Here is a 16,382-nt window from a genome sequence, read left to right on the forward strand (position 1 = left end):
TGAGTAAACACCAAAATTAATTCTCTGTCTGTCTCCGATCCCGAGATATAGTAAAAAAGGTTTCAAAATGGCAGTCAATTTGAATTTATGCAAATTGGGGCATTAAGAAATAACCCAATTATATCGATACTGTCATAATTGAATTATTTGACCCCAAGACACCAGAATTATATACCAATGTAAGATCCCGAGATATAGTCAAAATTACGTTGAATGGCGGCCATTTTGAATTTATGCAAGTTAGGCACTGTTCCATAACTCCGATTTTTTTATTAACTTTTGATATCTTTTTTGTCAGATATTCCAAATTAACTTGCAGTTAAAATGGTTTATGTTGCAATTTGTTTTGGGTCAAGTCGTTCTTTTACTGGACTATAAAGTTTAATATTGTTTTACAGTGGATACCGGAAATTAAACATCATTGCCCGAACACACCTTTTTTGCTGGTTGGTACTAAGATAGACCTTAGAGACAACGCAGAGGCAATAAGAGAAATGCAGAGACGCAAATTAGACCCAATATCAAAAACTGATGGGGAGCTACTAGCTGCAAAAGTAGGAGCAGCTAAATATGTGGAATGTTCTTCTCTCACCAAGGTATCGGCATTTTTTCAGAACAGGGCCTAAGAAAGGATCTAACTGGTTTTCCTCGTCTAACTAAATATGTCAGATATTAATTATAGTATACATCGCGGCTAGAGCGACTGTATCGAAATCCGATGAACCCAGGTTCAAATTCTGGAGGGTCAGTGGATCACATTTTGGGGCTTTATCCTGATTATATTGTTGGGATAATCCAAGTAATGAAAATATATAACTAGTCGCATCCTATATCGTCTTTCAAGTATTAGACGGTGACAGTCAGTCGTGAGGCTGGTCGCTAATGAGCTTGATCAGCAAATTATGTTGTTCTGTAAATCTCGCAGTTTCTCGCTCGTAATCTCTGCACAATAGTTTAGATAACAAGACGAGTCCGTAAAAAGTACACAGCCAAACAGAGAGAAAAGAAAGAACGAATGATAGAAAACCAAAAGCAAATAAAGAAAATTTAAGCACCGGTGAAATTTAATCGAGCCCAACTCTTAACAAACCCATGCATGCATCCAAAGAATATTCACACAAAATGAAACTGTTTGAAAATAGAGTCTACCCCGCAGAAACAAAAATATTTTTTGGTTTGGTAAAAATGTTTTAATAGCATTTTAATGTCGGGCTATAGAAAGGTAATGCAATGTTTTATAATGAAAACAACAACAACAAAACAAACAAACAAACAAACAAAACAACAACAACAACAACAAAAAACCCTTACAACTTTTGTGGAAATTTTCTGGAAAATATTATGCGAACACTTAATAACATTATGTTTGAATGTTTTACATGCTATTAAAACGTTGTACCCTTTATCCCGACCTTTAAACGTTTTTTGTGTTTGCTGGAAAAAGTGGTAGCAACCAAAGCTTTAAAACAGAAAAAATGAAAGATTGTCTATCTGAATGATCATAAACAATCATACGCTCAGTCCCGTTTGCAAGGTCATTGTATTTCCTTATGCGACTTGTTAACTGTTTATTACAGGAGGGTATAGACGCGCTATTCGAAGAGGCTGTTCGTGTGGCAGTGGCATCATCACAACCACCGCCTTCGAGAGGGTTTTTTTCCAGCATCTTTAAAGAAGCACGATTTGCGTTCACAAACGCAGCAAATGTGGAAGGTAGGAACAGGTTACGTTATATAATTTGAACCATATAGTTTGACCTTACCTATACAGTGCACAACTTATAAGTTCCCCCTAATACTTTTTGAAATAAATCGAAAATTATTTAACAAAATGTAAAATTGTAAAAAGTTATGAGTAACCTTATTTGTTTTACAAATCTGGGCCAATTTGTAGTGTCACACATCATTGCGTTTGGCCACAATGGATCATTATGTAAAAAAAGAGGGAGTTTTAAAAGTTGCACTTGAGTCCATAGGAGTCAATTGTCAAACAATACAGTATGTTAGGCCTGTCCATGTGTTTGTAATGGAAATAAAACTTAAAGTCTAGATGTTTAGTAGGGGATGTGTCCTCCTGCACTGTTGACAAGTGCATTGCAACTCCCATACGAGCAATTTCTTTCACCGGTACATTTTCATCCAACAAACCTATTGCTCTACCGCGAAGAAATTCGGGCAAACGCGGCATTATTAAAATGTGACTTTTCACATGTGATGAACTACTGGCGATGTGGTCTATTCTCACTGCAGTACATATCCCTTCCATCTCAGACATTTATCATTAAAAAGAAAAGAATAAAACACCTGCTTTGCTTTTGAAGAAGAAGAATACCAAAGATTAAGTTTTCTTTTACAAACACATGAATATCCCTAGCCTACTGTATTGTTTGAGAATTGAGTCCTATGGACTCAGATGCAACTTTTAACACTGTTTAAAACGGTCTCCTTTTTTTACATAATGAACCAATGTGACTGAACGCAATGACGTGTGACGCTAAAATTTGGTCCACATGTGTAAAACAAATAAGGCTACCCATATCATTTTACAGGTTTGCGTTTCGTCAAATAGTTTTCGATTTATTTTAAAAAATATGTAGGGGGGAACTTATAAGTTGTGCACCCTATAACTGTGAGCCCAACTCTAAACCATATTACATTCCTCAATCCTTTAAAAAATCCAAACGGAATAAATCGTTAGCTTTAAGGGATCTTGAATGAGCGTTTTGAGCGTTTCGACGTTTATGACAAATTATTAAAATTTGATAGTTTTCACATTTTTGATATATAACAGTCCTCGAAGTAAATTTTGTAATCTAATGATATATTCTTAAAGTCCCATTCAGTGATCCCAGTAAAAGTATAAAATAATTACAGTTGTTTATAAATTGCTTAAAAGTGAAGGATAAGTCATGTCACTTTTTGAAATGGCAAAAAAACGAAGAATATAGCAGCATTGACGAAGTTGAAGCCCTATTCAAATATATGTAAGTAGCTAATTTAAGTAGCTAATTTATATACTGTCAGTATATTACAAATTCATGTAAATGCCTGATTTTGTTATGTATGGTATAGAGTTCTGTTGAATACGGGTTAAATTATTTCTTCATCTATCCCATCAGAGGACACACCGAAAGACATTTTAGCGAGAGGGGCAGATGCTTTCAATGCGTACATGGATGCGTCGCGATATGGGACAAGACCTGTGTATCGTACAAGGATTATGCTTGTAGGCCAGGAGCGTGTAGGAAAAACCAGCTTGATGAACTATCTACTAGGCCAGAAGTAGGTTAACCATTAGTGTACATGTTCACGTAACCTCCTTCAACTCATTTGCATGGAATTGGGTACCAGGATCGTATTCTGATTCGTTGAACTTCGAATTAGCATACTTTTGCATACCTCCATATTTGGTTTACCTAATTAATTATTAATGACGATTACGTTGTTTACATCATGACGTCATTAAAGCTTGTCACTCGTCCGATTCGAAACACGAAAATCATTTGCACTTTTCTTTCCATTAATGTTATATCGTGAAATACCATATAGCGGAGATGTTAGCTTTTTATTCAAGGAAAATATTCTTGGCGATGACCCCATGTTGACAATGGCCAAATATGCTGTATTAGTTCTGGAAAGGGTCCGGTGATATGTGCGCCATTTTTTCTTCAAATTTTGAGGTCATTTAATAGACTTGCTTACCTGTCGTTTTCATTATCCTAACTACAGTTTGCACATTGAAAAGTGAACTTTGACGTACGTGATGCGAAAAGTTCTTGCCATACCTTTTTTGACTCATTTTTCAGCCGGGACGGTTACGTTTGGGGCCACGCATCGGTATACGGATGACCAGTTCTTGTGTATATTAGAATTCTGTGGTTTAGCATAAATTGTTTTGGAAATATGGTGGTTTTTCTTCTGCATCTTCTGTGTCGAAAAGTGCAATTATGTTCAAATAGAATAGCTTTATTTTAACTCACGTATCAATCGTTGTTGCAAAAAGGGCACTTTTTTTTTAATACAAATACTGCAATATTTACCATGTTTACCCTTATCCAAAAATTGATCGACTCATAGACAACTAACCGAACCTATGTCGCACTTAAAGCCATAATGTACGATTTCCGTCAAATTTTAATTTTGTTATTCTTTACCAAAAATGCTAAACTAATATTAGATATTACTGACGTGAAGGCTTTCTGTCCATTTTAAGCTTAAATACCAAGGGAGAGAAAAAGTAACCCCACGGGCTAATTTGGTATTTTGATATGGATTTCTATGGCAGATATGACATATGACTTTATGTCAAAAATGCTCTGTTGACGTACAAAACCAACATATGGCTGATTCCATTCAGGTGTACGTTGGGACATATGTAAACATTAACATGGCAAAAAATCAGATTAAAAAAACACACCTAATTTCATATTATAAGATTGTACATTATGGCTTTAACATATGCTGGAGACTAATGCATCGCATGCTGTTATTTGTTTAGATTCAACAGGTCTACATCCATAACCGATGGTGTTGATACCACTAAAACTTGTCAGGTTCCTATCAACAGGCCTGCTGCCATTTGGCATAAACAACGCATAGACAAAGAAGGTAACTAATGCAGCTATGCATATAGAGGCTTTTAAGTTATGAAATTCATTAAGTTGATGTAAGAAAAACACTTGTTTCCACTTTCTAGCCATAACATATTGAGTACCGAAATCCCCCATAATGTGTCACAATTATGTCATGATCACACCGAGTGCTGCAACCCCGATTTTAACTTTTGGTTTGATAATTTTACTATGATATCACGTGAGATGATCTTACTTTGACGTCACGTGGGCTGTTGGTACTCTCAGTTATGAGAATAGAAACCTGATAATAACTTTACATCGACGGCAAAATAACCTAACATTTTGGTGCGAAGTTTATAAGAAGGTTTGAGTATCTTCAGTTTTAATGTTTTTTTGTTTTTGTTTTTTTTCCTATACCGAATGATATTGCGGCAAATTGCAGAACGATCAAAGCTGATGAAAAATAAATACCTACAGGCAATGCAATCAACAATGGCCCAGAAACTGTTGAACACAGGTCAGAAGGATCTTGATTCTCCTCAGATGTCAAACAATTCCAAACACGAGATCAGCAAAAGCAACACGACAAACGGAAGCACGGAAACACCTGATTCTGGATCTAAAAGAGAGGTGTGATTGAACCCTATTTTTATGACTTGTAGGACTAATGTGGGACATGGCCCAAGTGTGACATGGCCCTAGTGGGACATAGCCGAAGTGGGACATGGCCTAAGTGGGGCATGGCCCCAGTGGGACACATGCCGGGGACGCATGATGGCAAAGTGGGACGTGGACTAAATATAACCTAAAAGTGGTTTTTTTTCGCACCTTCTACTTTTATCTCTCCCTAACATCATTTTGATGAAACACTTTATTGTTTACTGATTTATGATTCGAAGGTAAAGGCACCGATTTCGAAAGACCTCCAGGCTAAAAATAATAGCGACAAAACCTCACAAGGTATGTAGCTCTCTTAATATTAACTATGTTTTCAAATGGAATTACAAGGGCAGAAAAACGCTATTCCATGTTTTTTGTCTCGTTCCGGTTCCCAGTATATAGAGCAATTTCCAATTTAAAAAACAAATGACATACTGGCGTATAAATTTAAAGGCTAATTACAAGTAATTGGTAATGATTGCAATGTATTTTATATGTTAAATATGTTAAGTTTGATGTTAAAATGATTCTCTATTCAATTGACATACGTCATATGATGTCGCAATTCAAATCCGACACAATAATTCTATTAAGTGAGATACGCTAAGCCTAATTAGTGATAATAATTATTTAATTAATTAATGACATGCTTGTTTTTAAAGTTAAATATATAGATTTTGAAACTTACCTTAGTTTGTTAAACACGACTGATACTCCGGTATGTTATCTGATCGATTTTGATGACCCTTTCCCGCCAAAAGCTACCTCAGTTTTATGCCATCATGTATTTTCGTGTGCGTGCCCTTGTTAATTATTCTGCCTGATTTCTACAAAGTGACGAACCGGGTTTGATTACGAATCAGGTGTGGCAGTCTTCAGTATTTGAAAATGGTATTTAAATGGCAACAATTGCTCAATTAATACAAACTGTTAAAGAATATAATATTTCACCCGCTTGTGTGTTGCGGAAAACACAATGGTTTGGTTATACCAAATACTGATTCTACGGTTTGCAATTTCTGTAATGTTTGTTTTATAATAAGATGTAAAAGAAATACCAGAACAGATGATGAAAGGACTGAAAAAAGAACTGACCAGACAACGATCCCCTAAAAAGAAACACGACGATGATCCAGCTCTAGAATTCCAATTTTGGGATTTTGCGGGCCAGCACGTATACTACAACACCCACCAGGTACATAATATAACCATGTCAAGTTTTGCATGTTTGGTTATAACTCATATTCTTTTTTTATTTCCAAAAACATTGCAATATTGATGTGAAAGGAGTTCATGTAGCCTATGTGAAAGAAAACATTTTGAAGCAGATCTGAATGTACATGTTCTGTTATTAATTTTCATAGATCAAAATATTGGCGTTAATTCTACTACACCGATTTCCCCGTAACTCAAGATTCAAAAACCCCTTGCATGTTCCATATTGACCTATTATACATTATGAAGAGCTGTTTTGCAAAAAGGCTTACATTTTTTTTTTGACTTTTTGATGAAAACAGCTTTTTCAATTATGTAATGATTACTTGTTCGATTTGATTCATTTTGATTTCGAATAAAGTGTTGATGAATAGAGACTAAAAGAAAAGGTTTAGTACCGTTTCCAAGCCTTCATATTAATTTTATTATCACAACTTTTGTCAATTTAAGGATGTAAGTTATGTATCAGCAGCGACATAATATTCTTATAGTCAATGTCGTATACCGTCAGCCTGCTACGCTAATTGCCTACGTCATTTTTTTTGTAATTTTGAGAACAAAGAACAAAATGTGGCTCAAGCATGCATCGGTTACGTAATCACCCTAATAATGTCGGATTATTACCTTTCATTTCTATCATTATCATTTGTTCTCCTGCAAAGATTGGTGAATATGTTTAAATGCATGCTTGAACCATATTTACCTAGCCGGAACACCGGCTAGGTCTTGTGATGCTATCGGATCTTTCTTCTTATTTCTTCTTTCTTCTGGCAACAAATTTCAAAATGCTTCTTCTCCTAAATGTTACATCCTACAATGACGTCACTTGCACATATGCATCGGCTATATCCAGTGTTACACCATATTTCGCCATACTGCATTTTAGAAACGCTTGCTGTTAGAATAAGAAAAAATTTAATGCTAATTTATTGCACATTCTAGGGAAGCGTGGTTACCTTTTAAAATAACCGAGTGAGAGGGTTTTCAAGAAAATATTTTTCTTGTCAAAACTGAAGCATCCTCTGTATAAAAGAAAATATGAATATTAACTGCACATCATATATAACGATTCGTGATACCCAATTGTGGAACATTTGATGTCGTTTAAGAGGCAGCGAATTTTATTTCAATTATATATACGCCAAAATATTTTTTAATTGAGCAAGAATAAGGATAGAAAAAACGTTGAAAATTCTATGTGAATATTACATTAGACCCAACCAAAGATTACTGTTTCGTTTTTATGGTAATCTAATCTTTTATTTCCTGAAAAAACATTTGGGGTCTAATGTCGATTAGTCACATACTTGATCCAAAACATCGAACGTGTATACAAGAAAAATGGTAGGTTCCTCTATAGTATTTTACTGACCATGGAAATGTACTGAGACACGAGCACGTGTCAAAATCGATATAATGTATTGTCCATATAGACGCCCATTTATCATGTTTATTGTTGGATTTTTTTGTATAGGCCTATAAAACACGCAGTTAACAACAATTGAGCGCTAATAATACACATTAATGTTTTAGACAAATAAAATTCCAAAATATGGTACGTTTTCTGCCTTTGTTTGTCACGTGGTAGGCCTATGTTGAAGTTGCGATTATATCTTCAAATAAGTTTCAAATGGATTCCAAAAAGACAAGTGGCCGAGTGGTCTAAGGCGCTGGGTTCATAGTGTGTCCAAAACAGTGCGCCGTGAGTTCGAACCCCGCCTCCGCCAAACTTTAATGAAGTAAAATTTAAAAAAAAATTCATATTGGGGAAATGTGACTGACAGAATTTATGTTTGGCGTGGAGTGGTGTGATCCAGTGTCTATAAGATGTTCACAAATTTGGGGTCAAAGGTCATTAAGGGGTCATTTCCGGTATAAAACCAAATATCTTCAAAATGCTTCTTCTGCCACAAATTACATAGTACGATGATGTCACTTACACATATGCATCGGCTATATCCATTGCCTATAAATTATTCACAGAATTTGGGTCAAAGGTCATTAAGGGGGTCATTTCCTGTCTGAAAGATAAAAATATTCAAAAAATCACTGTTTTTACAAATTACATAGCAGAGTGTTGTCATTAGCACACATGCATTGCTACCAACCAGGGTCTTTTGGGTGTCTACACTTTCGGGGTCAAAGGTCATTAAGGGGTCGCTTCCGGTCAAAAACCAAAAATCATCAAATATGGTCATGTTTTTTAATCTCAAAACGTAACCAGACCAGAATGACATAAACTTCATATATGCATTAGTGTTACCCGATGTATGCACGGTATTTTTTATTCTTTTGGTCAAAGGTCATTTAGACATTTCCGGTTTTAAGCTAAATAACTTCAAGAATTTTTATCTCCATAACTAAGCATAGTAGATTTTTTAAATTTAAACTGTAACAATGCAGAACACTCTTTAATAACAATAGGGTGTATTCCACATGGTTTTATCACACATTTACCAGGTTTTCAGATTGTTGGACATAAAGAAGTGGCAGGACTGTGCTCAACACAGTATCACTACAACAGAGGAAGGGAAAGAGATTGAGAGAGATGGATAGAGAGGCATAGAGAGCAGGCAACAAAGAAGGGGAATATAATCAGTGTTGTAATATGTATTTAAATATTTTCCTGCAGGTTTTCCTCAACAAACGTGCAATTTTTGTTCTCGTGTTTGATGCAAGCAAAGATTTAAAGGAGCTAGCTGAAGTCGCCCAAGTCAACTTTGACCAGGTATGACAATAAATGACAAAGCTGGGGATTTGCCATTTTCTTCATCATAAAGCAAGCGACTTTTTCATGCATCATGTGTATGGGCCAAACTACCAACATGCAAATATTCAACATCATATTATTGAATTTCAGTTACTGAGATAAGCAGAAGTAGTGTTTCTCAAAAACAAGAAAATCAGTTTCTTTGTTTATCAACATCTAGTCTCTAAAGCAGCCAGTTTGGTTCCGCTCCCTCCACACAAACAGTCTGCCAATGATAACGAAGGAGTTGTTTTTCCCATGACGTCATCCACCACATGCTGTTCGCTATCTTATTATGCAGCCAGGAGTTCAACTCACTGGCAATCAAGTTCCCAGATGTACCGTGTCTATGTTACATTCTAATAGACTTTGCAATGTTGCCCTCTTAGCCAACTCATTGGCAGACTGTTCGTGTGGAGGGAGCGTAACCAAACTGGCTGCGGAGGAGACTAATCAACATCTTGAAATCAGTAATATCGACATCCGATTCACTTTGTTTTAATCTATGTATATTATAAGCTTATCTTCCAACATCTTCCTTCTCCCGTTTTCTCTCTTCGTTTATTGTTATAGACGGTGCAAATGGTATCACGTTTTCATGATTTCACCGGGCTTGAATTCATCGATTTTTGGCTTCAGTCTGTTTACACATATGCTGCAGATACAGTAAATGACGTCCACATGCAGAATATGTTAGCAGCTGATGAAGATTCGGGAGCAGTTCCGAAACATGCTGATACAAATATGCAGTCTTACAAGTCTCCTCCTATTCTTATTGTTGGTACTCATCGAGGGAAATCATCGAAAAAGGTATTGTAGCTAAAAGCGAAGTTATTCTCAATATTTACGTATTTCCAGTCATTGCGTTTACCGGCTGGCCTTTTGCAACATTGACAAATAACACATTGAATGACCATGATACAAACACAAACGTTTTTACAAGTATATATATATTTCAACTTCCAGGCTAAGGACGAAGAAGAAAGCATCAGAGCGCAGATATTCTCAGTGATCAAAGGAAAGCCATACGAAGAACACATTGTTCGTCGTATCCATTTCGTTGAGAATAATCCGAAACTACGTGGCAAAGGCGGCGAAAAGGTATTGATTTACAAAATGTTAATAAAATAGCTAACATAGCCAAATTAAAAAGTCGCCAATAGTTCCATCCACATTTAATCAGAGTCTGATGAGTTTATGGCAAAATAATTTATAGAATAATTTTCTATACACTTTCCTTCGAAGGTTGATATCAAATTTGATATCAAAAGTTTAATCATCGTGAGCATAGGAGCCGTTGTCTGGAAATTCGTAATGTTTGTTCAAAATTAAACTTTGAATCAGTTACAGGTGAAACATTGCTTAGTACTAACAACGTGTTGCATATCCAGATTATTGTACTATAAGGTAACAAAAGAAGCGCCATTGGTAACTAACACACAATAAAAATTACGGACAGCATTGCTCTTTCATAATGAGCGAAATTCTGGATAAGTTGCGATACATTCTAACTACTAAATGGTGAAACGACTCGATTAGCTAACCTGCTAAGTTTCTTGTAGTCTATAGATGCACTGCGGAAACACATGGCAGAAATTGCACTAAAAGAACCGTACATGGGAGAGGAGATTCCGATCAGATGGTTGCAGTTCGAAGGAGAATTAGCGGAAATGGCCGCGGAGAAGACGCACTATATTTCATTGACACAGGTGAATATTTGAACAGAGTACGCTTGATTTAAAGCCATAATTTATTATAACATTTGCTGAGAAGAACGCCCTCAAAAATACTGGTTTTTACATGATTGTAATGTACTTTTAGTAAGCAAAGATACTCGCCAAAAATCAAGACTTTAGATGCTGTAGTTTTGTCAAATTTTGAATAAAACGCAGGAACCGTCGTTTTATTATTACGATTGAAAAATTAGTCGAACACGTATGCGATGATGTTCATAACACATATCACACCCCAGAGGATCGTACCGTATTACAACCGCTGGAGTAACTTGCATTAGTAAATTTCAAGTTTCTTTGCTTTACCCATGCTTTACCTCACTTGTTCGGCACAAAATTAAAAGGGGACATATCTGACAGTAAAAGCTAACATTTTATGGAAAATAAATACTAATCTATTTTTACAGAAATGTTATAATATGGCTTTAAGCTTCTTTTTTCTTTCAAAAATGGATTTCATTAGCTCACAACATACATACTTCATAATGGGCAGGAATATCATTAAGAATGCCTGTCGTTTACAAATATGATTCTGATATGTTTTGTAGCAATAAACAATCTTTAACAGAAGAAATATGACGTACGTTGCACAGTGTCGATGCCCTATACGATAAATATAAATTTAATACTCCGTTGGTTAGCGACGGGCGAGTGGTATTTCACCGAACGCAAGAAAAGGAGTTCTATCTGATTGGCTAGCAATCGATCGCTTAGGTCGCTTAGTAGTCAACTACAAACTCAAAACTGAGCAATGTATTCAATTCGATTGAAATCGATATTCTATTATTGACGTAGATAAAGAGAGTGATAGTGTGTCAATAATGTACATTGTATTGCAGCTGGATTTTACATGCATTCCTTTATATAAATATTTTCTCAAAGAGTTGAATATGATCACAATTTTTACCCAGGATTTCAAATTTTTTACCGCGAAATTGCAGTTAAACATATCCACAGCAAAAAACCGGTCCTCACTAATTAGTGTATTTATTTTCCAGTTAGTGTATTTAAGATAAAACATGTGATTTATGATAAAATTTTCTTGCAATAGAAATATCATATGGGATACTGATATGGTAGGCCGCAACCGCCACAACGTGGAGCTGCTACGCGTAGCTGACTTTTTGCTCCGTGGAGCCAAATTGACCAATCATGATCATGTTAGAGTTTTTCATTACTCGGAGGTAAAACTGACCAATCAAGTACGACTTACTCATTACGTGAAGCGAATTTATTCATTAAGAATTTGCCAGACGAGCGCCACGTAGTTGCAAGATATACTCGGTCACGAAAGTTGTGATTCAAAAAGTAGTTTATGAAAAGTACGAACCGACTTATTATTAAGATGGACATGCACTCATAAGAAACTCATACAGTATTCTATATACTCTATATACATATATTCTATATATATATATATATTCAGAGTGGTGGTAAACCATGCACACAGTTCTGCGATCTGCAGTGTATCGCCGGGAGCTAATTTGTATAACTTGCGCGGTGTGGCCTGCGGAATTCGACCTTCAGCAAACCAGTTCGGATTTACTTTATATACTAGTAGTAGCAAGGGGTTGACAGTGATTCGCCGATTCTCCAAATTTGGCCAAAATTTGCACGCTACGGTATGCAATACAGAAGTTGCCGGGAATCACAAATTTGGTACCAGCATGGACGCCGCCATCTTGGGAAAAGGGGGTGCTGGCGACCGTCGACTCGACGGTCGCCAGCACCCCCGAACGCGCCCAGCACCATGACTACGCGTAACAGTACGCGTTCCCGACTGTCAATCATCAAGGGTCAATCACCTCGAGCTTGACAACGATATCTGAATAGACTATTGCCAAGTCTTACGTGTAGGCGCGAAATTAAGGTTAATTTTTGTGATTGAAACAGTATTTTTCTTGTATAAATCTTGGTCTGGAGAGTGGGATTGTTGGTCGATTTGATGTATTTAATAAATTAAGTTAATGGATGCGCTAAAAATTTTATTAAAAGTATTAAAAACAGCTATTCAACATTTGACAAAAATACGCTGTTGCAGGCTTGAAAAGGTCTAACCTTGGTTGCAGCAAGCCGTGATTTTCACGGGTAATTTTATTTCTTGAACGCGGAGCACGGGCGCGATGCAGCCGGTAGAAATCGCGGTAGTGTTCCAGGCCTACGCGATGGCAGGGTAATGGCGGCATCCATAGTTTTATTACATTTATCCTCGAGTGACGCTTCCCAATCTTTATTTATTCCCTGGTAGTAGGCCATACATACTGTAGTTTACTGTCCGTTTTCCTATACACAATACTCAGTGCGCTCACCATTGACGCGTGACCTCTACAAATAGTGTATGTTAGAAGTATAGGCCATTGCCTAGTTGACGTCACTGTGTAAAAAATAACCGGCCAATATTTAAAGTATTCTCTGAAATTCTAGAAAATATAGTTTTGCATGTCCTAAATTTTTAGCTAATTTAGGTGTTTGGAAATATTGGTACTTTTGTGTTTTAGGAAGGATATGTAAACGACAGATAACACCAAAAATATGAAGGAATTATTTCTAAACCGTGTTAAGTCATTAAGCTTCTCATTTTCAAGAACGCTGGTTAACAATAAGCAGACTATTGTCTCATTTCGTAAACAAAAGCCCACAGTATTGTTACCTTGCGTTCGCTTTATAATCGTTCACCCAACTGAAACTATGATACCAGCTCATTGCTCATTGCACAGGTAAAACAGACACAAGTGCAGTGTGTATTTAACCAGAGAAGATCTGATGTAACATAGTTGAGCTGTTTTCATTGAGTGTTATCTTGGTTTAATAGCTTTTAATGGGGTTTAAGTCCTTCAAAGGTCGTGGTGAATTCTACTGTAGACATGACTGCATCATGATTATTTTAAAGTCAACAACATTCAACAATATGATCACCGTGATAGTATGACAGTATCAGTACCGTGGGTGTCAGTGATCCTGGCCTGACACCATAGACAAACAAACAAACAAACAAACACGCCACACACATGACACATGCATGCGATATGCAAGGTAACATTGACTATACACTAATCAAACAATGGTATTGATCCTGTACAACTGGTCGTGGTTTATTTACAATCGATTCATTTAAAATTCCCATAGTAAACATTAATTTTGGCAAGAGTTTTCTCTCTCTGGAACGAGGATGCATCCACTGGCTCCGCGTAATGAAAAGATCTAACATGATTGGTCAATTTAGCTCCGCGAAGCGAAAAGTAAGCTACGCGTAGCAGCTCCACGTTGTGGCGGTTACGGCCAGCCATATACTGATCATGCGAAAATCGTAAAACATAGAATAGAAACAGTGTGGCAGGCTCTCAAAATATCAAATTGTATGCTTAGCCTGAGTCGCTCGGCCTATCTCGAAAAAAAATAACCATGCGTAGCTGTTGAAAAACGTGAGGATTCATCGTACTATCAAGGCAATTTTTGACACGAAGATATAGGGATGATGACGGTGTGCGTTGTAGGTCCGTTAGCATTAAAGTTCAAGAGGTGTGTGTGGTCCAGAGGACTGCTTAATGGCCCATGGTGGGGTGCAAGGGGACGAAGCCCCCCGTAAGCTCTTGGCATTTGCATTCTGCTGAGATGCAGAAATGCTTATTCTGCCGAGATACAGAAATGCTCATTCTGCAAAGATGCAGAAATGGTGCCAACATTGGACCCATGCTGTGATTGGTTTTTGGTTGAAAATACTATGCCGGGGAGGATACTTATATTTGTTTTCGGCCGGGGTGTGCGACTAAAGCTGCTGAACCCTTAGCTATTTCTCAGGGTAACTTCACCTTTAATATAGAGACATATATCTAATGATTTTGGTTAGTACAGCTCTATCGATTCTACAATGTAGTATCTAAATTTTGCACTTAGCGCGTAGAAATGGGATTTAGGCCAAAAATTCGTTTCAAAGGAGACCCATGTTTGAGACCCGGGAAAAGTCAGTAGGCATTAATGATAAAGAAGTGGGGGATGAATATATTTGTACCCCTCGGGTCAAAAAGTAGGGGACGGGGATATACCGCCATTCGTCCGTGATCTATGGCCATGCTGCACAGTGGACTCATCCAGATGTATCATATTCAAGTTATTTAGATTTTCGATAAACGAGGATAGCAGGATAGTGATCACAACATGTAAATAATCCATATTCTGTAAAATTTCTGTAAAGGCAAAGGAGATAGCGTCAAAGAATGGTATCACTGATGTCACTGCTGTTCTACAATTCCTGCACGATTTGGGAGCCGTCATCTACTTTGGTGCTGGTGAGGATACCAGAGCTTCTCAATCACCTTTGAAGGACTTCATTATCCTGGATACACAGTGGTTGGTCGATGTATTTAGAACAATCATCACAGTGAGACCAGATGAGAGTCAGGTGAGTAGGAGCAAACCAATTTCATTTATATCGATAATAGCGATGATTGATAGAAATATTTTAATATTTCAATCATTAAAATGATTAAGTTCAATTATAAATTCCTCACGTCAAATTGATGATTTCAAACTCATACATTTAGCTAGAGGGGATTACGTAGCTCCCGGGCGTAGCTCCCTGTAGTACTGGTCCACTCTCATTTTGAAATGCTATCCTGTGTGTTACGATCCTTGAGATCGTCACTGAGATCTAATGCCTGAAGTTCAATGCCAACGGGGATCATTTGCTATGTACGTAGCATGATACAGTGTAAGGAAAAGTGTATTAGACTGTATTAATACGTAATACTTCCAAACTGAATTGACGGCAATTGCTTCTGCTTGATGTGAAAGCCTTGAACGTATTAACGAGCTTTAGAATTTCCAGGAATATTTGAACTCCATGGATAATAAGGCCAGGGCTCCCCGAATAGTAGTAGCTATACGAACCTCATAGTTCTTCCTAGAAAACGAACAATAAAAAAAACCCGATTTCTAAAAGTTTAAACTGACTTTCAGCACAGAAATCAGGCGCGTATCCAGGAATTTGTAGACCGGGGGCGGTAATTAGATCTTAGTAAAATACAATATGGCCGCGGAGCGGATTGTCCCGGAGACTTGCTTGCGCGACGCAGGTGTCTGAGGGGGATGTGCCCCCTCATAAGTGAGAGACGTTTGCAAAATGAAGACCTAATTGAAGCCATTTGGTGGACCATTTTGGCACTATTATTGTGTAAAATTTTAGTTTGAAAAAGCCGAAAATTTGTGAAATGACGGCCAAAACCGAAAGCTAAACCGAAAACTTGGCTATAGCCAAGGACAAGCGCAAGAACATTCCTGACCCTCGCCCTCCTACTACTGCCAATCAGGTAGAGGACAAGAAATCGTCATCTTATACCACCCTATAGAGGGGCTGTCACAGAAGCTTCAGCATAATTTTTAAACCTTACGTGTTGCGACAAGCTTCAGACCGCACAATACGCCGAGGAAATTCTTAGTCTCACCTAAGGATCCC

The sequence above is a fragment of the Amphiura filiformis genome, chromosome 14 (assembly GCF_039555335.1).
Source record: "Amphiura filiformis chromosome 14, Afil_fr2py, whole genome shotgun sequence".
Classification (NCBI taxonomy): domain Eukaryota; kingdom Metazoa; phylum Echinodermata; class Ophiuroidea; order Amphilepidida; family Amphiuridae; genus Amphiura; species Amphiura filiformis.